Source organism: Pipistrellus hanaki (genome assembly GCF_964339955.1).
Source record: "Pipistrellus hanaki genome assembly, chromosome: 5".
Classification (NCBI taxonomy): Eukaryota; Metazoa; Chordata; class Mammalia; order Chiroptera; family Vespertilionidae; genus Pipistrellus; species Pipistrellus hanaki.
This window is the reverse complement of record NC_140507.1, coordinates 63,094,345-63,119,469: the sequence shown is the minus strand read 5'-3', so window position 1 is coordinate 63,119,469 and position 25,125 is coordinate 63,094,345.

Below are 25,125 nucleotides of genomic sequence, written 5' to 3'. Positions count from 1 at the left end.
ACTGCAGTGAAAAATTGTATAAGAATAAAACAAGCATATTATACTATATGACTATATTATATATAAACAAAAAATATATATTTATGTAGATTACATGACTATGATATTATCACATGTACACTCATGTATATTCTCACATATCAGCACATATTATCATATATATGTATATATATATATATATATATATATATATATTATAAATGTATTGGAAGAATAGACAAAGAAAATACTTGCATTGGTGTTAAGGGCAGAAGTTTGATAAAACCAAATCTGTTTCCCACATCAATTTCAATAAATAATTTAAAAATAAATGTAACTTATTTAGAAATATAGATGTAAATAGAAGAAACCGAAGTTGTGAAAGTGGATGTCTTGAAAAAAAAAATATGTAAAACAGGAAATATAGTTGTTAATGATAAACCTTAATAGAACTGCTTGACTTTTAAAACTTCATACATGTCATTATTTACAAAATACAGATTTTATAAATAAAATTCCATATTTACATATATTTTATATTAAAAGTACATACAGTACTAATTTTGGAAAACTCAGAAAAGTTATTATTTGTAATATAAAGTAAAATTTTAAAAATATAATATATATTTATATTAAAATATACAATAGTTTTTAAAAATATACAGTATATCTTTTTAAATAAAAAAAATCTGTAGCCTCAATACATAGAGACAATTCTTTTTAACATTTTGTTATAAATCTATTCAGTCTTTTTTCCCTTTGGTTATTTAATCTTTCACAATTTTAATTATTATATGTAATTTTATTTTATTTAATATTATATCACATGTATTTACTGACAATTACTTTTATAAGCATTATTTTTAAGTAAATGTTTCATCCTATAAATTTTATGATGTATTTAAACATTCTTCTCTTTTTCTATTTTTACAGAAGTCCCTATACATCTCTGTTATAAATAATGCACCTCTGTAAGCATAAAGCGTTATTCTCTGTATTTTTGCATGTGCAGATATCCACCGACTATTATGCCCAAATCCGTCAATTTTATAGACTTTCACACCTGAAATGAATTCAACAAAAATTTCCCCCCATAAAACAATTTAAAGGTACAGTAGGTTTCATTATAATGAGATGTTACCTATGTAAATGATTTTCCAATTCTTTGGTTTTAGGAGTTTGCCATCTCCCTCTGGGAAACTTTTCACTTTCTAGTACAACTTCAAGCTTTCCCTTATGAGCACTAAAACCAATAAGTCATTCATTTTTCTCGCTGCATTTGTCTCTTCTGTCATTGAATTCATTTTAATCTCTCTCAAGGGTCTTATAATCTTCCCTTCCTGTCTTATCAATTCACATATATTTAAGAAACTGTCCTTCCCCCCACACACACACCCCACAAAACATGAATTCTTCTTGAAGGTCTTCTAATGATTTATTTGATTATATGTGCCATTGTCCTAGATTTGAAATTTTTAAAAGACTTCTTATATTCTATGCTTTTTCATTGTACAAACTTTGTTTTTCCCCAGCTATCAACCTTGTTCATTTTCTTTTTCAACTAATGTCTATTTATGATATTAATGTTGTTTAACCTCCAATAAGTTAAAAGCAACCACTGAGTCAACATAATATGCCAGTCATCTGTTGGGTGTGTGGATTATTAACACCTCCTTTTTTTCTTTACTATAACCCTATAAATTACTATATTCCATTTTTACATTAGAGGAAACAAACATCAATTGTAATGTGAAAACAGAGAAAATAAACATAGAAGAGTTAGCTATTAGTTCTTGTTTATTGGTTAGTTTTATAAATAAATTAAAATCAGTCAAGTTGACATTTTCCTTACCTTCAATGCTTAAGTGACTATTTTTTCATCTGATTTTCCCATTGCCTGAGCTAAATCTTTGTAAAAGTCAATTAGCAACACTTTGAAAATTAAACACCAACTACTGGATTCTGACTTACCTAGCATTCAAATACATGGCTCCTGGTGGGAAAGTGAATTTGGAGAAAATTGTTAACAGGTTGCATTAAATCCATCTCTACTACTGGGGGGAAACTATTTAAAAAGCAAGATCTATTTAAACACCACGACTTTTGAATAGGGTACTTTATACATAGAAATTATACCTTTGCTATTTCTAAAAGAGTACATTTAATTACTTCATTTTTTCCATTGTTTTCTATCACAAGTATTTAAAAATGAATGACTAATATTCATAATGTGTTTATCTAATGTGAAGTCTTTGATACCAATGGTAATTCCTTAACTTTTTTTTTTTTTTTTTTTTTTTAATGATAGGAAGAAACAGCCCAAAGTAAGACGAATCAGGGATCATAGGAAATAATACTCCATTCTCTGTTTCTTCATAAAGGACTTATCCTAATCTTTGTCTTGTTTGACCTACATTAACCTTGGTAATCCTTCATTAGAGCAGCCATGCACCACAGGACTAGGTTGACACCAGACCCCCTTCTGTGCTTAGACAGTGCCTGACAACATCTTGGAAGAACGATGGCTTTGGCACAAACTCAGTGGTAGGCCTAGATGGGCAGCAGCTGGACTTCCAATCAACTATGCTCTCTAATGCTGGCTAACTGAAGGGAATACTTTTCATGATAGCATTTTCATGGCCACCAGAGTTCCCTGGTATTCCCTAGGGAGTCACCAGACATGGTGGCATCTCAGGGATTTTTTCTGCAATAGTCTGTGCCTTGACTCTGGCTTCTTTTGGATACTCACTGCCATTCTCTGTGCTCTTATCTCTCAGAATGACCTGTGGTGGTTCTCAAACTACCTGCCATCCTAATGTAATCTTTTCCTGGCACACTGTTCTAGGCCAGTGATTGGCAAGCTGCAGCTTGCGAGCCACAGTTTGCCTCTCTGTTGACTAATGAGTTTGCCAACCACTGGGCTAGACTAAATGTTACCATGTAGTTGGAAGCTGCAATTGTGTGCATATTGTGTGCAAAGAGGTAAAGGGTAGTATATGACAGTGGTTGTCAAACTCATTAGTCAACAGAGTGGCAAACTGGGGCTCGAGAGCCACGGTTTGCCAACCACTGTCCTAGGCCAAGGGAAATGAAGGGAGAGGCTAATAAGGAAGAGCTGTGATTGCCTGCACTTTATCATTATACCCTAGGCATTGCACTGACCTTTCTCAATTCTTCTAACACAAGAGCTTGTAACTTTTGATAATTTTTAAATCTTACATTAATTTATATGAGCAAATTATAACCCAGTAATTTACAAGTTACAATATATATATATATATATATATATATATATATATATATATATATATATATATATATGACTATTCTCAGAGCTCAAAGGATCTAGTCAATTCTAGTGAAGGTGCAATTATACTTGGATATTTAGAGCACAGTTTCCATCCTGTCTCTTTGTGAAAGGAACTACCTTAATCCAGCCAATGAGAGTGCCTTATGAAAGCATCAATAACCAGAATCAGGTTCAGGTTCTCATTAACTGGGATCAAAGAATTAGCCCCCTCATAGGATCATAGGCTCTGAGACATTAAGTCCACTAAAAGGAAATCAGGACATGTACACACACTCTTATCTAGTGGCTCCAAAAGCACAATCACATTAGTACATAATATCCCAACATTATTCCACCTTTCAGCATATTGGTTATTGACCTATGTACAGTTCATTTTTGGCAGAGTATGGGTTGCCTGTTAACTACCTCAGTCTGGTCCAATTCCTTCCTTTACCCTTCTAGAACGGTACTTCATATATCTTGTCCATGAACCTTCAAAGACGAACAAACACTGCAAGCAACTCTACAAAGAGAACAATCTAAACCCACATGGAGAAAGAAGCATTCTCCCTCAGAAGCAGGAAAGTCTTTGGAGACACGTCTGTCTCAATAATACACAAATACGTAGAACTCTAAATGGACCACACTTCCCCATCTCATTCTAACATCTCTTCATTAAAGTGAACAGTTACTTCTTCACAATGGCCCCAAAGAACAATAGGATGCTTAACTTTGCTCTGATAAAAGATCCTTTTAGATGGTTACTGTCAACAGGGAAACAAAATGTCCAATTCAGGTACTTAAGTCCTTACCTCAGAGATTACAAATGTTTATAGCTGTAACATGTCATCTTTCCCCTGCTACCATCAGTTTATAGGTATTTACAAAACTCTCTGAAGTTTCAGCCAAGGGGACCTATTTACCTGTAAAACCATTAAATCCAACATCTTTAAAGTACTAGGTGTCCAATTTAAAAAAAAAACAACTTAAAGTCTGTACAATGTAATTTAAAGTAAATTACCTGCTGAATACCTTCTGTAATTCACCTTTAATATATCACTTCCTAAATCTTCTATAATAGAATATAGTTAGTAGTCTTTGTAGAAGACTCTCAAGCCAATTACATTACACATCCAATTAATTAAATTCTAAATAAATTATTTACACTCAGTACTGTAGCTGTTAGAAAATTCACCCTCTTAACCAGCCATGCCTACCTTGGTATTAACTCTGCTCTCTAGAAACATATAAAATGTCTGATCCTCCAAATACTGACAACATTTATCATATGTTCCCTTTCATGCTAAATAAGCTGCTTTCCTTCTATTATTTCTCATACTATATGATGTAGGATCTTTTAAACAGCATGGGTTTACTTAGCAGAAAATAGATGTTTTCCTCTATTTACTACATATAGGAAGTTGGAAACATCCTAAGGCTAATTTTCACATCTTGAATATGCTATGGATGGACTAGAGTGTACTTCATAAGGCAATTATGAAACTTAATTAAAAGTATGCATTTAAATCAGATAGCACACTACTTGGTACATAATAGCTTGTGATTGTCCTAGGCACTTTTGTCTGGATAATTTTCAGTTTATATCTTTAACATATTTTATTCAAATTTGAGCACAATAACCAACATGTGATCTGGCACGCACCATTTTACTGAAAAGCACCTTCCTTGTCAATAACTGCATAGTATACTTAAATGCTTCCTCTCCGAAGAGATACTGCATGCCCCTTCTTTAGTCACAGTTGTTAAGTATGTACCCAGTGATTAACAAGTCAAACTTGAAGGTAGAAAGTACAACCACGAGATAATGAAGACACAACACCTCACTGCTAACACCTAATAGGAAGCTATACAGACATGTAAATAAACAGTTGTGTTATACATAGAACGTGCGTGATAAGAGCTATGAAGGAAAAAGTGTTACCAATGTACAGAGACAATTTTCAAATATTTGCACTCTGAAGGATGTCAGGAAAAATTCCTATTAAAGAGAAATTTGATAGGAGTCTTATTCTACTAGTATTCATTCATCCATCCATCTATCAATCCTTCATTACTCAATACTTATTTCAATGCTATGCTGCCTCTAGTAATGGCTGCAAACAAGACAGTGATAACAATGTGGCTCTTGTCCCTATATCTAGTAAAAGAGAAAATCAGATAAATTATTATGTCAATAATATCTATAGTTATGAAACAGGAATTTTTAGGGGTGAAAAAGACAGGTTTTAGGAAATTTTAGAAATCAAGGGAACCATGGAAGAAGAATAAGGCTGCAGAGCAGCAGAAGATATATTTCCATAGAACAGGGAAGCTGAAAAGCTGCAACAGGTACATTTCCATAAAATGAGGAAAAGGTCTGTATTTACAAAATGAAGAGAAGGAAGCCCTTCATCCAGAAAAAGAAGAAGAAAGCCCAAAGGGAATAGGAAAACAATAAGGAAGGAGTGGGGAGAACTTCACAAGTCCCATGTGAGGTTCAACCTTTGAGCCCAGGAGTTACTATAGTAACCAGTCTAAGGAAATAGTGACCAATCAGAGGTGATATCAAGGCACCAGGATATGCAGCCTTTATAAGCCATAAGAAAAAGGAAACCCATTGGGACCCTTTCTCCCCCCTTCCTACTTGGGAGTCTGTACTTGTTCTTTAATAAATCTCCACCTTTGCTATACCATCTTCTGTCCGTGGATTCATTCTTCCACTCCAGCAGACAAAGAATCTGGGTTCCAGTCCAAATATTTCGTTTCAAAAAAAAAAACAACATAATATCCAGTATGTTAAGAGAACTCATGATTTGGATCTAAGAGCAGGCTTAGTTACTAATACAATCTGAGGAGTGTTGCTAGATTCAGAAACAAAAGTGCAGAATGCACATTTAAATCTAAATCTCAAAGAACAAATATTTTTATGATAATTATGTCCCAAGCAATATTTAGAACATCCTATATGATAAAGAGGTAGTATGCAAATTGACCATCATTCCAACACACAAGTTGGCTGCCCCCCTGTGGACACAAGATGACCACCACAAGATGGCCAGCAGGGGAGGGCAGTTGTGGGTGATCAGGCCAGCAGGGGAGGATGGTTGGATGGGACCAGGCCTGCAAGGGAGGGTAGTTGGGGGTGACCAAGACAGCAGGAGAAGGCAGTTAGGGGTGACCAGACCTGCAGGGGAGGGCAGTTAGGGACAATCGGGCTAGCAGAGGAGCAGTTAGGCATCAATCAAGCTGGCATGAGAATGGTTAGGGGTGATCAGGCTAGCAGGCAAAAGCTGTTAGGGGCAATCAGGCAGGCGAGCAGTTGAGACCCAGTAGTCCTGGATTGTGGGAAGGATGCCCAACTGCCCATGTGGGCCCAATCCCAGTGGAGCCAGCAATCCTGGATTGTGAGAGGATGTCCACCTGCCCTTGAGGGGCCCCAGATTGGAGAGGGTGCAAGCTGGGCTGAGGGACATACACACCCCATGCACAAATTTCATGCACCGGGCCTCTAGTTCTTATATAATAAATTACTTGCTGTTTAGATGAAATTCAAATTTAGATTGTCATATATTTTATTCAACCACCATGAATCTTTTGGATGAATTAAGTAGCCATTTCCCACACACAGGGTTTGAGGGGGAAACTGAGAGACCATATAAACTGGAGGAAACAGTATCTAAAAGGGCTTGAGTGACTCCATACATTGTGAAGCAGACTAAAAAGAGGTAAGTCAAGAGTGATGGAAAAAATATTATAAACAATGTCAGGAAGATTGAATTCTACTTCTTAGGGCAACTAGCAGTTATTTAAAGGACTTTGGCATGGCCCTATGATCAGTCCAGTTGCAGAATAAGGAGTGGATTTCAGAGAGCACATTTGAAGGCAGAGAAAAGGAGTAATTCTAGAAGAGCAAGAGTACAGAGCAGGGCATTCTTGTCAGAGGAAATCGCTTGAACAAAGGCATAAAAACAAAGATGTGAAAAGCTTGTGCATTCAGAGAAGAGTGAACTGGTTGCATTGTAAGGGGTAGAGTGAGAGAAAATTAAACTAGAAAGTGAGGTTGAGGCCACTTTTTTTCAGGACACTTAAATGGAAAAGCTTTAGACTTAATCTCTAGGCAGTGGCTGAAAATTTTTAAATGGATTATCATTATTATCCTATTTCTCACTTTGAGAAAATGGCCAGGTTAGCCTGACTTCCAAAAAATGTCAGATGCCATAATGTCAGTGATGATTCTCCAGTGAAGCTGAAAATAAGATCAGGTTAGAGAAGAAATGATTAAAGTGCTCTCATTCTAATCAAATACTGTAGAATAAAAATATATATATATATATATATATATATATATATATATATATATATATATATATATGATATGCATAGGTTAAAAATGACCTTCTAACTTATTTTGTAGAAACTCATATCTTAAAGTATTAAGATTAGCATTTTGAGTACAAATAAAACCCAGGCAAATAAATCTAAGGGAAGGGTTACGCTAAGGCTTGCAAACATTTTCTTCTCCCACCCTACCTTTCCAGACCCAGAGTCGTCGTCTCCTCCTCCTCCTCCTCCTCCTCCTCCTCCTCCTCCTCCTCCTCCTCCTCCTCCTCCTCCTTCTTCTTCTTCTTCTTCTTCATCATCATCATCATCATCATGAGGAGTCACTTTTAACCCCTTTTTATCAATACGGTATTGGTGTCACAGAGAAGTGGCAGCCTGACTCCAAAAATAGGAGATGTACTGTCACAATGATAAATTATAAATATGTGAGTCTTATTGTATTAAACCAGCTAAACCCCTAATGAACTGAACACCTCTTCCCCCCCCCCCCCCCCCCCGCTAAAGAAAACAACACAACAACAAAAAAGTGTTCAAAATAAGTATACAATTGCCATTGGAAGGGGGGAAAAATAAGATGTGGAAAATAAATATCCTCAAGGCCTATGTGAATCATCAATTTGGATTGGTTGTCAAAAGCAAAAGAATAGATCCTCTATAGCCAAGGCTGCGACTCAACGGAGATGCTGATAAAAGCCACATCTGTTTCCTCTGCCATGCGTTTCATCTATTATATATAGATCTTGCCAATGTTACAAAAGAAAGAACAAGCACATTGAGCTCTGTGTCCCAAGAGCAGATCTGCCTTTGAGAGGCAGATTGCTGACCAACTTGACAGGCATGATGTGCACAGATCAGAATTCCAGTCCAGGGAGAATCACTGCCGCTATTCTTATTCTCCGCATTAAGAGGGTAGAGTAACACACACACACACACACACACACACACACACACACACACACACACACACACACCTCATTAAACTGGTAGTTGAAAGGCACATACATCATTGTATATGTATGCAGGAGGTGTAGAGGAGGAAATACTCTGGCTAAGATTTAAGCAACAGGAGAGGTGCAGGTAGGTAAAACATATGCTAGAGTTGACTAAACAGAAAGCTTTGGAGTCTTGTGGAAACAATTGAATGCCCAAAGGCTTCTCATAAAGGAGTCCAATAGGTTGGTTTCCAATGTAAAGCAAGAATGGGAAAAAAAGCTTCTCCCTTAGCGTGAGGGTAAAACAGAAATGAAAGTGCTCTACATTCAGTAAGCTTGATAATAAATGAATAAACAAAATGCATCTCAAATGTTTATACTGAATGGAGGGAGGGAAGGGGTGTGAGAAATCTTCTCTGAACATTAATAAACAGAGAAACACATCATGTGATGTGTTCATAGCACTTTGTTAACAAGAAAAACATGAAGCCAAGAATGTGGTTTAAAATGTAAAGTCTAGAGACTTGCAGGAAGTCCAGGGCAACCACTAAAAAAAATTTTAAGATAACCATTGATGTATTAATGGATGAGATAAAAATAGAACCATATGCAATGCTCAAATGAAAACAGAAAAAGAGGGGGGAAAGAGGTCAATAAAGAAAAAGAGCAAATCAACAAATAGAAAACAATTGCAAATGGGGTAGTCATCCAAACATATCAAGCAATTTAAAAATGAATGGTACACCAATGATAAGTGAGAGGTGAGAGTTCATTAAAAGCAAGAATCATTATGTGCTGTCTATAAGAAACCCACTTTAAATATATTCTTGGAAGTGGGATCCCTAGGTCAAATGGCAGTTGAATATTTAATCTGCTGAGGAAACTCCATACTGTTTTCCATAGTGGCTGCACATGTCTGCATGCCCAACAGCAGTGCACTAGGGTTCCCTTTTCTCCACATCCTCACCAGAATGTGTCATTTGTTGATAGTAGCCATTCTGGAAAGTGTGAGGTGAAATACCTCATTGTCATTTTAATTTGCATCTCTCTGATGATTAGTGACTTTGAGCATTTTTTTTTTGTCTCTTTGCCATCTGTATGTCTTCTTTAGAGAAGTGTTTATTTAGGTTTTAGGTGGGGGTTTTTTGTCCATTTTTAAAAATTGGATTGTCTTCCTTTTGTTAAGTTGTATGAATTCTTTATACATTTTGGAAATTAACCCCTTATCAGATATATCATTGTTCTCCCATACAGTGAACTCTCTTTTTGTTTTGTTGATGGTTTCCTTTTCTGTGCAGCTTTTTATTTTAATGTAGTCCCATTTGTTTACCTTGCCCTAGGAGATGTATCTATAAACATCAATCAGAAAAGATATATTTGCAATAATCAGAAAGTGCTATTTTCAATAGATAAGTTCTGGAAACAGCCCAAGTGCCTATAAATAGATAAGTGGTTAAAAAAAACTGTGGTACATTTATACCGTGGGATACTATGCAGTTGTAAAAAAAAAAAAAAAAAAAAAGAAATCTTACTCTTTGAAACAACATGGAGGGACCTAGAGAATATTATGTTAAATGAAATAAGCCAGTCAGAGAAAGATAAGTATCACATGATCTCACTTATATATGGAATCTAATGAACAAAATAAACTGATAAGCAAAATAGATCCAGAGACATAGAAGCATAGAACAGACTGATGAATCTCAGAGGGAAGGTGGAGTTGGGGTGGTGGGACGAGATTCACCAAGTATGCATACTAGCGCTCCAGTGCCCAAATGTGCACCTTGAAAAGAACTGTGGGCCGTGAGGCTGCAGTGGGCACAGGGACCAAGGCACGGCATGCAGGAGCAAAGAATTTTCATTACCACCAGAGGCTCGTCCCAATGACAGTGACCGGCTTCCTCCCTTGGTCTGGCACTCCCGCTCACCTGCTCCATCTCACCGTGGCTGACACCCACCATGTTCCACGTGTGGCCCTTGATGGTCAGGACACATCATAGCAACCAGTTGTTTGGTTGTTCCACCATTCAGTCTATTTGCATATTAGCCTTTTATTATATAGGATATGCATAATCCATGGACATAGACAATAGTGTCAATAGTGCAGTAAAGGCCTGGGAGGGATAGGAGTGAGGTGGATGGGGTAAATGGGGGGGGGGGGGAGAGGGACATCTGTAATATTTTCAACAGTAAAGACAAATTAAAATAAATTAAAAGTGATGGAAAAAGACATACCAAGCTAACACTTATCAAAAGAAAGTGGGCAGAGCTATATTAATTTCAGACAAAGGAGACTACAGAAAAAGAAAATTATCAAGAATAAATTGGGGCATTACAAAAAAGATAATGGGGTCAAGTCCCAGGAATACATAACAACCCAACATATATGCACCTAACACAGCATCAAAATAAGGGATGCTAAAAGCATTCTCACTTGGCATCCTTCTCATCAGAAAGAGTTTGTTGAATGTGCAGCACACTCAAGATCCAGGGATAAAGCAACTACATTTCTTCCTCTTGTTCGTACAAACCTTCTCTGTGGAACTAGGTCTTCTTCCCTTGTCCTCTGTCACTTTTTACATCCCCAAAGAGTTAGTAGATAATATGTCCATCCATAGACCTTGAGTAAAGCAGATTAGCCTTCATTCAATTAGTTGCAAGTGTTAAGAGAAAAAAGACTGACTTTGCCCCAAGAAAGAGGGAATTCTGCCTCCAGACTGTTTTCAGACTCAAGCTTTGCTGCAACATTAACTTTTTTTTATGGTCTTCAACCTACCAGCTTACCCTAAAGATTTTGGATTTGCCAGCTTCCACAATCACACAAGTCAATTTCTCCAAATACACACACCACACACACACACACACACACACACACACACACACACCACACCACACCATACACACACACACCACACCACACCACACACACACACACACACGCACACACCACACACACACCAGATTAATAGGAAAAGTGCACATGGACAGGATAAAACCCTAACAATATCACAATTTATACTTTGCTGTTACAGTCTGCTGCAGCCAGAATCACATCCTTTATTTTTCTCAGGCCTGTGTTGTGTCCCCCAAGCTGTGGGGGACAAATATTATGTCATCAGAAAAATCCCCTTGGAGCCCCATCTCTCTCACACAGACCTCAGGAGATGTGACACATCTCATAACATACTGATTCTTCTACATAAATCATGTCCCCACCGCTAACTCCTGCATCTGTCTCCATACTCTTTTATAGCCTGGAAGTTGATGGCTACAACTCTCTCATCTAAGACCCCCTTTGCAAATCAGCTTCAGGCACTCTACCCTTCACAGTATTTGGCACTTTTTCCCAAGGCTTCAGAAAAAAAGGTGGGAAACACACACACAACAAACAAACAAACAAACAAACAAACAAAAAACACAGAAAAGTACTAACATACATGGCTCTAGGTATTGATTTTCTTTCAGTTCCTGAATTGGTCTTGGCCCTTTTCTCTCTCTCAAATCTCAATCAATCATGCTGCTGCTCTGCCATGCCATTGCCTCCACTGCATTGGGTAACTCCTACTTTGTTTTACGTCTCAGTTTACATGTCTCAGTTTACATGTAATTCCACCAGAAAACTATCTCTAAACCTCCTACTGTTCTCCCCACTAATAGTAACTTAGTTTCCCCCATAAGTACTCATAAGCGTCCTTCTCCAATTGTATGCTTAACTGTTTATCATCTCAACTAACATATGCATAGCATGAGGGCAGACTTCACATGTATCTAGCTCAAGGTTGTGTACTCGGAGCCTAGCACAATGACAAAGTGCATAGGCACCCAGCAAGCATGTATTAATTAACCATTTGATTTATGCTTGGCAATCATTATTGGGAAAAATTAAATCATGTGAAATTTGGTCACATGAAAAAAGGCAATAAACGGGATTTCACCTGTGGTCTAGTTTGGTATTTGAATGTATTTCAAGGGTATAGGTACAAGATTATTAAGAAACCCTGAAATTCTGTTACAAAATACAATAGCAAGATTTTAAATAAATTGAAACCTCAAAGACTATTTTAAACATCTTTTGAGTGTCAAAGAGGAAGTACAAGGAAATTGTGTATTTTTAGGGGGCTGTGCACAAAGAATACAATTGTTGGTATATTATGAAGTCAGGGTATTGAAATCGTTTTTACATCTTGCAGCAAATAGGTCAAATTTAATCATTAAGAAATGACATTTAACATTTTCTGTCCTTTAAGTATCTTTAAAAATTCAATGTTAGAAATTGCTCTTTGTACCCTCTGCTAATAGGAACTGAGAATTAAATATGGGTGCCTTTCTCTAATATGGTTAAAAATTATAGAATATAAATGTCAATCCCTGGCAATTTGTAATTTAAGTAGTAACTGGGTTGATATATCACTGTAAAATATTGGTTTAAAAAAATCATCTAGTTTCTCCTTTAAAAGTAAAATTCTAATTAAATGAAAACACTTTCAACTATTTTTCTTCATTTATTCAATTTGTCACTTGCTGGTGAAATCAAAATAGATTAGCTCGACTTTACTAATGATATTGTTGTAATTAGCTAATTATTAATAATAGAAAAGGAGCAAAAGGAGGCCAAGCATTTATAGGCCTGTCATTTTGGCAGCTTCACCAGGAAGTTGCCATTTCACACTCCCCAAAGAGCCACCAGTTCATTCCCTGCAAAACACTGGGGGCTGGGGTCCAACCAAGGGGAGATAGATGCATGAGCATTGAAGTTGGGGTGACATAGAGAAGGTATTTACCTGTCAGTCAAATCTGGAAACAAAGATCATTGGCCAGATTAGGCAGGGCCATCATATATACCCATGAAAATGTGGGTACATGTAATCCACCAAATAAAGGAATTTGCTCTCTGGCTCCCTTGGCACTCTCACATTCCCCCATGTGGCCCATGGCCATGCACACCCCACATCCAATGAACTAATGGACTGCCATTGGGAACATAAATTCAGCTAGCCTCATGCTAGACTGGACACTACTTCAACATTTAACGAAAACTCTAGACACTGGCTGATTCTAGCTCTACTGAAGCCACAGCTACACTTCTTTCTTGGGTGGAGGCAGGAAAAGGGGACCTTGGAAACTCTGGGGTTTGATTCCACAGAAATGAAGCCTTCCACAATACCTCATCCTCCTGTGTGAGTCTTAGAAAATTCGTTTTCTCAGGATGTCACAAGAAGCAAGAGGCCTGTTCCCACCAGCAATTGGTGGGGTCAAGGACCTCTCCTTGCCCTGCCAATAACACTACTACATCTTCACAAAACCATGTTTGTCATTATCTTGGCTATTTGTAAGAATTTGAGATAATAGTTAAGGATTTGTTTCAATATCTCTTAAATAAACAGAGAGAAACTGTCACTCCTGTAGTTCCCAAGGTAATAGTGCTTAAAGTAGGCACTGTTGTGACCCAGTTACAGTCCTCAGAATAACGTGGGCCTTTTTGTCTCTGTTCTCATCTCAGTTGCTTAATCATCCAGTCCATATTGTTCCTTCCACTGACCTTCAATATTAATTGAATTTGCGTCTATAGACTGAAGGGAATCATTAACTCAACATTACTTTAGTACCAATAATTTTACTTAAGTGGCTTCACTTTCAATGCCTAGCTAATGAATGGATATTTTTTTTATCACAATAGTGTTCTATTCACAATGCATTTCAATATATGCATTTTTATTGCTCTTATTGGATACATATAATTCTAGGGAGAGCCAAAGTAAGCTCATTCCTAAAAGAGAAAATAAATATATTTTAAATAAAGAAGAAGGAATACAAAATTATAAAAAATACAATTTAGGAATAATTTCTAATAATAATACCCAACTACCAAATTATCTTTCATTGCCAAACATTGCACCTAACAAATTTAAAATCCTATATGATAAAAGCCTAATATGCAAATCAACCAAACAGCAGAACAACCAGTGAACAACTGATCACTATGACACCAGGGGGCAGATGCTCAATGCAGGAGCTGCCCCCAGCCTACAGGCCCCAGGGCAGCCAAGGTGGGGGCCAGCAGGAGCCTATCTGATTGCCCCACCAGTCACCCCACAGATCAGCCTTGATTGCTGGCCAGGCCTAGGGACCCTATCCATGCAAGAATTTTGTGCATCAGCCCTCTAGTTTAGTAATAAAATGATTGTAATACACCATCTCAATATTAAGAATGGAGACAAATTGTAATGAAAATAAACACAAATTTTTAGTTTGTTTCTTATATAACTTGTGATAACATTAAAGACCAAAAATGATAGAAGTAGGTGCCTTGTTTTGCTTAGCAACTCAAGTAATTGGTCAAAATGCCTTCCCTTTAGAAATGCCTAACCTGCATCTTTCCTTCTCTCTTTTCCTGTTAATCTTTAAACACACAGGCATTTCAGATTAAGCAATCAGTACACGTCTGATTTATTGTCCCTTGAATCGCTCAAAAATTGTTTCTAAATGTTTCATGACATATGAATTTCTCTAACCATTTTAAAATACTTTCAAGACATTGTCTTTAGAAACAAAAGAAAATTCACGCTTCTCTAGATGTCACTGGACTGAAATCCCAGTGAGAGGTCTAACTTTAGAACTTTAGTCAGAATGGATTATCAACTTGAAAAAGCACATTGTCTTTGGGGATTCTCCAATGTATCCAATCTTCTCTCCCTTCAGTGGATTTGATAGTTAATAAATTGAACTTTGACTTCAATTTGAAGGCTTTCCTAGTGATTATCTTTGATCACCTGATGGTTTCACCATTTACCCATTAAGATGACACTTAAAGAGACTAACTCTCCTTAACTCTGGGTTAAATTCATTTTTTTTTACAATTGTGAATTTCACTCATATTTGCAATTGTGCTTATATTAACAGTAATAAAAGCATGTTAATTCCTTGAAATGAAACATTTTCAACTGTTCTGATAGCAACAGTAATAAAATTATGATAATAGTAAAAATAATCCTCTAGTCTAGTCAGTCCTTACAATACCTGTTAAGGACATGATATATATTAACTAATTATCTAATTCTCCACGGTCTGTCCTTTGAATTAAATAATACTGGTTCTGTTTAAAGGTGGAGAAACTAAATTTATCAAAATTTAAGATATTTGACCAATTTTGTACTGCTATAAAATTTCAGAAATCAGACTGCAAATCCAATTCTAACACCCATGCACACACACTTCTTAACCCTCTCTTCCTCATAATATAAAAGTGAGCATTTAAAATATATTTCTTGTCATAAAAATTAGGCTTATGCTCTTATTTTAAAATAATTGAAGCTCTTAACCTTATTAAATTTCTTAGAACAATATTTTAACAAACATGGTGTACTTACATCATGCTAAATGAAATAAGTTAAGACAGATAAAGACAAATATCATATGATTTCACTTATATGTGGAATCTCAAAAGACAAAACAAATTTTAAAAAGAAGAAGAAGAAGAAGAAGAAGAAGAAGAAGAAGAAGAAGAAGAAGAGAAAAAGAAAAAAAAAAAAAAAAAAAAAAAGCCCTAACCGGTTTGGCTCAGTGGACAGAGCATCAGCCTGTGGACTGAAAGGTCCCAGGTTTGATTCCAGTCAAGGGCATGTATAGCTGATCGACATTTCTCTTTCATCCATGTTTCTAACTATCCCTATTCCTTCCGCTCTGTAAAAATCAATAAAATATATATATATATATAAAGAAACAGACTCATGTTTACAGAGAACAAACTGATGGTTGCCTCAGGGAAGAGGGGAGGAGGGAATGAGTGAAAAAGGCGAAAGAGTGCAAGTAGTACAAAATTCTGGTCATAGAATGAAGAAGCCACAGGGATGTAACATACAGCACAGGAAATACAGTTAATGATATCAACTTGTGCAACGATAGATGGCTAATAGCTTTATCATGGTGGTCATCACGTGGTAAGGTATATAAATGCTGAACCTGGATGCTGCACACCTGAAACTAATAGTAGTATATTGTATTCAACTGTATCTCAATTAAAAACACACACTGTTATGCTATTTTTAAAATATCTTGTCTCTTTATCAATGTTCCCACAGAGCCACGGGCTCCCACATCAAGACTCTAGTGCAGTGTTTCCCAACCTTCTCTCATGATGAGAATCACCTGGTGGAGTTGTTAAGACACAGATTCCTGAATCCCAACTAAGAAGTGCTAAACTAGAATTTTTGGGAACATATAGGTAAAATTGTATACTTAACTAGTGCTCTAAGACAGATTTTATATACAGAGCACTAAGTTAGGTATGCAATTTTACCTATATGTTCTCAAAAATTCTAGTTTAGCACTTCTTAGTTGGGATTCAGGAATCTGTGTCTTAACAACTCCACCAGGTGATTCTCATCATGAGAGAAGGTTGGGAAACACTGCTCTAGTGGATCTTATATGGGAACAGTCCTACAAAGCACAGAGGGTTGAAGGGTAGGGTTGGGAGAGCCCAGTGATGCCTCCAGGCTTTCCATTTTTTCTACCAAATACTGCCACAGCTCCTGAATTCCCACCAGATGTCCCTTACTGTATCCAGAAAACTTCTGTTTAAAGTTATATCATACTTAGGATTCAACTTATTACTTTTATTATTATGAGTTAACTTTAATTTGAAAATTGGGTATATGTGCTGAAAAGATGAAAAAAATTGACATTTAGGTTTTGATGTGGGATTGGAGAAATTATTTTAATAAAAATAATAAAATAATGTCTTAGATTAAGACTACTGGGAGGCAGAGCTAGAAGAGCCACCTGAGAATCTTCAATGAAACAGGAGAGGATCATTATTGGGAGAGAGAAAAAAAATACACTAAAGCATACTTCCACTGTTTATCCTTTTACCAAGTTGTACAAGCAAGATTGAACAGTCCATTTAACACAAAGTAATTAATATGGAAGTGATAGGATTTGTTCTGTGGTTAGTTATTCTTAAAGAACTCTAATGCCATATAGATGGAATATTCTATTGTAAATTTCCCTAAGTTTAAAATATGTCAAAAAACTCAATCCTGAAGCCTGTTGATTAGAGAATCTAATGCTGCTTATAATAATCACCAGGGTACTACAAAGTAATATTAGTGTGCCACTTTGGGTAAGGTTATCATTAGTTCATTCAAAATAATATACTCTCATCACCTGCTATGTGCTAGGTGGCCACCCCATACCAGCCTGCAAGAATCAACTGCTAAATTTTTAGGAATATTTTGAGTTGTTAGACACTATTAAAAAAGTCAATTATGTAAGTGTACAAATACCTTTTATGTTGTAAATGTAATAAACATTCAAAGCATCTAATTTCCTACTCAGTATCTGGGCTTCTTGGGCTATTTATATATATTGTACATATAAGATAGGAGTACAATATAATGTTGTGCTACTCTGCATCTCTTCCCATTCTGCTCTCAGTGATATCAGATTGGTAACTTGGAATAGGTCAGTGTGGGAGTATTTGTACCACAGAAATCAGTAAATACTACATATCAGAGTTTGATTTTTTTTGTGTTGTCAAACTTAAAAAAAAAAATAGTGGAGAACATGTTAATAATGCAGATTTAATTGAAAAATATAAAGTGTTTGTATTTGTTACATAATTTTAGCACAAAATTTTGAAGATATATACTTCTAGTATTCAAAACAATTATGCAATTCAGTGAAGGCACTCACATCAGTGACTCACAGTTTGCATAGGTATCTTTATTGCTTTACTTTTATCTTATTCATTAACATAAATTAAAATCTCAACCAACATTTGTGTCAAAACTACCCCAATCAATTTTGCAGTGATAGGTTGACTACAAACATAAGTTTAGCAAAAATTAGCAATCATATTCTGAGAATGAATGGACTATATGTAATCTATAATAATAAAAGCATACTATGCAAATCAACCAAATGGCCAAACAGCAGAAGGACCATCCAGACGACCATGCTATGACATGCATTGGCACCAGATCAGTCAAGGCCGGTGTGATGTGATTGGTCAGGGGGCCCCACCATTTCCCCACAAACACCCCACAGAGAATGGCCCAGGCAACCAGCTGGCAGGGTAATTGATTGAGGAGACTCTGCAATCACCACAAAGAGAGAGGCACAGGCCACTGGCCAGCAGTGATCGATCAGGACCTGGGGGAGCGGGGGAGGGTTTGGAGGGGAGAAGGGGTTCCATGATTGCTCCAAAGAGGGAGGCCCAGGCCAAAGACTGGCAGGCTTCAGTGGGTGGGGGCAGTCTCCCTCTGTGGAGAATTAATCAGGGGTTTCCAGGACTATGAGAGGGCTCAGGCCTGGCTGAGGGAATCCCCTCTCTTAGTGCACAAATTTCGTGCACTGAGCCTCTAGTTATTAATAAAGAGCATTACATATTTGTTTATATATTGTATGCTATATTCTTCATGTAAGTGAAATTATAATATTTATATATATACATACATATGCACATACATATATACACATACATATATAGATACCATGCATATATGCATATACACATATCTAGATACATATATACATATATACATGTATAAATACACATATATACATGTATACATATATGTACACACATACATATACATACATATATTCTCTTTTGGGGGGAAATTGATTGTTACACACTTATGAACACGTGTCTGGAGTTGCTATAAAGTCTAGTGTGAAAGATTGACACTGTAGTAACAGATATGCAAAAGGTATTTGATAATACAAAGAGAAACCTAACCTATACTATGCCCAAAGAGGTCACTGGACAATTTTCCTTGAGGATCTAGTAGTATTTGAAATAAATAAGAATTGGGCTATGTGTTAAGACAGCAGAATTCTTCATGGTTGCTGAAAATAATACGTTAAAGATGATTTTGTATGTAACAAGCCAGGGAGTAAAGAACTCTGACATGCAGAGCTCTGATGATTCTGTGTATGTGTGTAGAAGGGTGTTAATGTAGAAAGTTAAGAGGAACATTGTTTAAGGAATGATTTTAACTGCAATGCTTTTATGAGCATATTTCTCTACAGGAAGGATGTAAAAAATATACCTCAACTATAAGCTGCTAGAAAGTGTAAGACATTCATTTATAAGATGTACATTAGAAAGAGATCCCCAATGTGCTGAGACTGTAGAACGTGGGTGTGGACGGCTAGCTTTCAAAACTGCCAGACAGAGAAAGTGTCCAAACAGCAGAGGAATTCTGCACCTGGGGCTGGGGGTGAAGGGCGAGAACAGGCATGCTCAATGCGCCCATCCTCCTTGAGATAACAGCCCCATAAAAGGGAAATTCTGTGGAGCATTTTAGAGAAATCTGTCTTCTTTTCCAGGGAGGGTGACTGAGTAAGTGTTCCTACATACCTGGGAAATGACAAATATGCACATTGGGATCTACATGTATGCTTGTGCGTGCATGTGAGTGGGGTGTGTAGGGGGGAAAAAAGGGAACAAGAAAATAAATGAAGATGTCAGATAAAAAAAAATTCATGCCCTCCTAGAAGTGGTCCTTAATATTTACTCCCTAGATCTTTAGATTACAAAAGATATTCATCATTTGATTTGGTTCTCAGTGCTATAATTGCATCTATGCTCTGTATTTGGGTTACTTTCAGAGAAATTCTTGAATCTCAGAAAATGATGCTTTTCTTTTCATATTTCTAGCACTTGCATCAATGGAGTCACTTCTGGAGTTCACACTGAAGTTCACATAAGAAAAACATTCTGAAAATACTTCTTCATCTTTATCTCTGCACAATAGCTCAGTTTCAAGTCCCTTTTTATGTGCGACAGTCTATAGCTGAGCTCTTCTGTGAAATTTCACATTGATCCCAACGTTACAACTTATCTGACACTTTACACTTTTATCTTCTTGAAGAATACACTGTCACCAAATAAACTTAATAAAGTGACTGCTAGTTTATCTCCTACATGGTATCTATGGGTTATGTCTTTCTATCTTATCCATAGGCAGGAAAATTCATGTTACATTTCATAAATCAATAAAGAATGAGAAGAAAACATAGATTCTAAAATAACATCTGACAATTCTTTTTAAAATATATATTCTTATTTATTCCAGACAGGAAGTTAGAGAAAGAGAGAAAAACATCAATGTTAAGGGAGAAACACTGATTGGCTGCCTCCTGCACACCCCTCACTGAAGATCAAGCCCACAGTCCAGGCATGTGCCCCCATTGCAATTGAACTGTGACCTCCTAGCTCATTGGTCAATGCTCAACGACTGAGCCACGACAGCCAGGCAGCATTTGACAATTCTCAAAGACAGGTTCTCTATTGCTTTTTAGATTCTATTCCTATATACTATAGGAAATATGCTATTCTCTGATTCATATCCCTCCCATCAAAATATAGGAAAAGGGCAACTTGAAGATTATAAACACTGTTTGGGTGAAGAAAACACCACTTGAATTTTAAAGTACATTTCCTTAATGCTAATTTTGACCATAAAAAAAGATAAGGGAGAATTATATCAGTTAAGAAAGACTAGGTGATAGTGCTATAATAAATAATCTCAAGCCTCAAGTGGCTTAAAATGGTGTATTCATTTCCTATTGCTACAAACTTAGTGACTTAAAATAACAGCTTTATTATCTTAGAGTTCAGAAGGTCAGAAGTCTGCAGTGGATTTCACTGGGATGAACTCCTGGAGGCTCGAGGGAAAAATCCATTTCCTTCCCTTTTTCAGTTCCTAGAAGCCACCTGAAACCGTTGGCCTCTTCCTACAGCTTCGAAGCCAGCAATCACATCATTCCCACTTCTGCTTCCATTGACATTTCAAGGATCCTTGTGGATACAATAGGCCAACTCAGATAATCTAAGATATATTGTAACCCAGTCTCAAGGTCTTTAACTTGGCCGTATCTACAAAATCTCTTTTAGCCAAGTATAATAGAATAACAGGTGCCAGGAATTAGGACATGGACGTCTTTGGGAAGACATTCTGTCTACCAAAAACAGCTCCTATTTGTTTCCTGCTCACACCACATGCCCATTGAGAATGCAGGGCCCATGGTAATCAGTCAGCCAAACCAAGCTTCAGAGCAGCAGCTCTCTTGAGCAACACCAGCCACAACATGGGGAAAAGAGAACTCTCAAAAGCAATCAAATGCTTGGTCCTCAAATCATACAAATCATTTTGTTTACAATTCATTGCTCAGAACCAATCACATTGTCTCACATGATTTCAAAGTGTCACCCCACCATGTGAAAGGAGGCAGAACCTGAAATACTCAATGAATGGGATTCCTACCACAGACCTCATCTTCTACCCAAATCCTCTGATCACCCACATTACCCATGCAAATTGTATTTTTTTTTCTGCATCAAGAGAAACTGTGCTTGTCATTAGTGCTTTTCACCATTCAAATTACCATTTAGATGCCTGTCATAATCAGACTAATTCAGAGCCACACAAAGAAAGGAAATTTTACATGATAATGAGGAAACCCTAAGAGGGGTGGACAGTAGTAGTGAATAACCCAGTAACACGAAGGTGTTCAAACAAAAATGCCCTTATTGCATGATTATAAACTGTCTTGTAATTATGATAGTTAATATCAAAACAACTTTAGTAGATTGGTATTATCGTGCTGAGGTGCTGGAAAAGTCACATTTCTGGCTCTGAATGTTTGTTTCTTGGGTTTTCGCCTTATAGTTATTAAACCACATGTATTTTATTCATTTGTCTGTATGTAATAGTTTACAATAAAAGAAGAAAAGTTATGAAGCTCAAAGATAGCACATTCTATGCATAGCCTATTTCGTTCCAATTTAGGGAACTCAGATTATAATCTTTCCAAAACCAAACTATCTTTCAGAAAAGCTATCTTTTACACAGTCAGTTGCGTGTAGAAAAGCTAGTAGCATTCTGATGCATTTGTACTGCTGACAACCAAGTCAGATCAGCAATGATTGACTTTCATTTATCTCCAGCAGATATAGCCGGAAGGGAAAGTATTTGAATGCTGTGCTTTGGAGTTGCCAATGACACCTCACCTGGCAGCAGTTACTACTGCCCCACTCAGCTCTTGATTCTCTTCCGGAGAAGAGATGTCTTATCATCACTCTTCCAAAATCAGGTGTTTATATCTAAAAGAGGGTACATTTATGAGATTTCCTCTGCCATTTAGCAAATCTGATTAAAGCTGCAGCTGTGAAATCCAAGTTTAATCCTCCTGGGCAAAGTGCCTCAGCTGGACACATGACAGAAATACTTGACAAAGAATGACTCCAGGTGTTAAGAGCAAATTGCAGAGGAAAGCAGATTATTTTTGAGTTCATAAGTTCCACTGACTCCACTTTCAGTGTTGTAAACCAAGACTCAGGAAGGGTGGCTATGTGGCCTAAGGTCTCATGTCCAGTGGAGAGAAGATGAGTCTGGATTCCTGTTGCCCAACACCCTGATGGATGTTTTCCCTTTCATGCTACCTGTACTCCCTGCACCCAAGTTTGGAGGCTTTCATGCTCATTGCTGTTCTTTATTCCCCCCCATTGTTTTGTTTATCCCACTAACATCACCATTTGAATTACACAGAGTTAGTTCTTTCAGGGGTTAGAGTCCTCAATGGACATTAAACACACACACACACACACACACACACACACACACACAACATTTTCATTTTATGTCCCTTTTCTTCTGAAAATGTTAAGTGTTAGCATAAACTACTTGCTAAGAAAACCTAGCTTGATTTCTTAGTAGTGGATTAGCACTTTCTAACTCTTCCTGACAGTGAAATAGCCTAAAGATTAAAAGCAAGCAGCCTTAATTACAACTCCTGATTAGCTCATTTGAAAAATTTATAAAAATGCAACTGGACCTTTTTTAATGACATTTGTTACACATGCATGCATACCCATTGCCTTTCCTATATTTGACTGCTAACTTTATAGAAAAACAAAAATAACAAATTTAACGATTGCAGTATTTCAAAACAGCAACCAGTACAGCCTACATTTTACCTCTCTCCCCAGCGGCAGAGTATCTATTATTCACAGTGGGACAAACCACTGGGTCCCCAAACGCAGAGAACACTGCTCTTATCGCCCTGTGAACCGTGCATTGAGAATGAGAACAGCAACATTATACACAGTGTGCATTCAGAAGTTAGGTTTGGGTATAATCGATTAAATATTGAGTAGAAATGTGAGTACTGAGCATGGAAATGCCAGGTGCATTTGAATGGACTCTAGAAATTCACATAGAAAGGAAATATTTTCTTCAGGATGCATCTCATTCTTGAAATGGGGCCCTCATGAATAAAACTAAAGTTTAATTTTTACTCTGTTTTCTCCTTCCTCACTACTTTCCCCACTCCATAAAACCATTTTCTGTATAAAACCTTGCTCATTATCTGTTAAGACCTTACACTTTGACGTAAGTTCCCTCGTGTTGTATTAAAAAAGCCACCTGTGTAATTCTTCAGAATTTTAGAAATGTACCTGGAGTTCATCTTATTGAACAAGAGGTAGCACACCTGCACAAGACAGTTGAACTAAAATCTATGTGTCATGTTAAGATGAAATGGGCTTTACACCATGGCCTGCGTTCTCTGTAGTTAGAGCATTGGCCTGTGCATGGAAGGGTCATAAGTTCGATTCACAGTCAAGGGCAGATACCTGGGTTGCAGATTCAATTGCTGGCCCCAGTTGGGCTAGCAACCAATTGCTGTGTCTCTCTGACATCAATGTTTATCTGTGTCTCTCCCACACTTCTGCCCTCCCCTGCGTTCTCCTTAAAAAAAAAAACTCAGTGGAAAATATATCATCACTTGAAGACTAACAAAATAAAAGAAATAGGTTTTAAATGCAGCATGCTTCACAATAGACAACATATGGAAATACCTTGTCAATGAATAAGTAAATATATATATGGGGAGAGAGAGAGAGAGAGAGAGAGAGGGAGAATGAGAACAGCAACATTATACACAGTGTGCATTCAAAAGTTTTATATGATATATAAAAATACAAACTTCTGCATTCAGAAGTTTTATGTGATATATAAAAATACAAACTTCTGCATTCAGAAGTTTTATATGATATATAAAAGAGGATATACATATATATGTATATCCTCTTTTATATATCGTGTATATATATATATATATATATATATATATATATATATCACAATGGTACAATGAAATACTTATTCAGCTCTGAGAACAAAAAAATACTATTATGTGCAACAACATGGATAGAACTTGAGGTGATTATGCTAAGTGAGATAAATCAGAAAGTCAGACAGAGAAAGATAAATGCTGCATGATGTCTCTTACACATAGAATCTAAAAAGAACTGAAATCAAAAGAAACAGTAGAATGGTGGTTTCCAGAGGCTGGGGATTGAGAGAATAGGAGTGATGCTTTAAAAGGTATATATTTGCAACGAGTAGATAAATAAGTCTTGGGCATCTAATACAAAGCACAGTAATTATAGACAATACAACTCTATTATCAACATCAAACTTGCTAAGAAAATGGATCTTACATGTTCCCACCACTAGAAGAAATTGATATCTGACATGACAGAGGGTTAGCTAATACTACAGTGGCAATCAAATT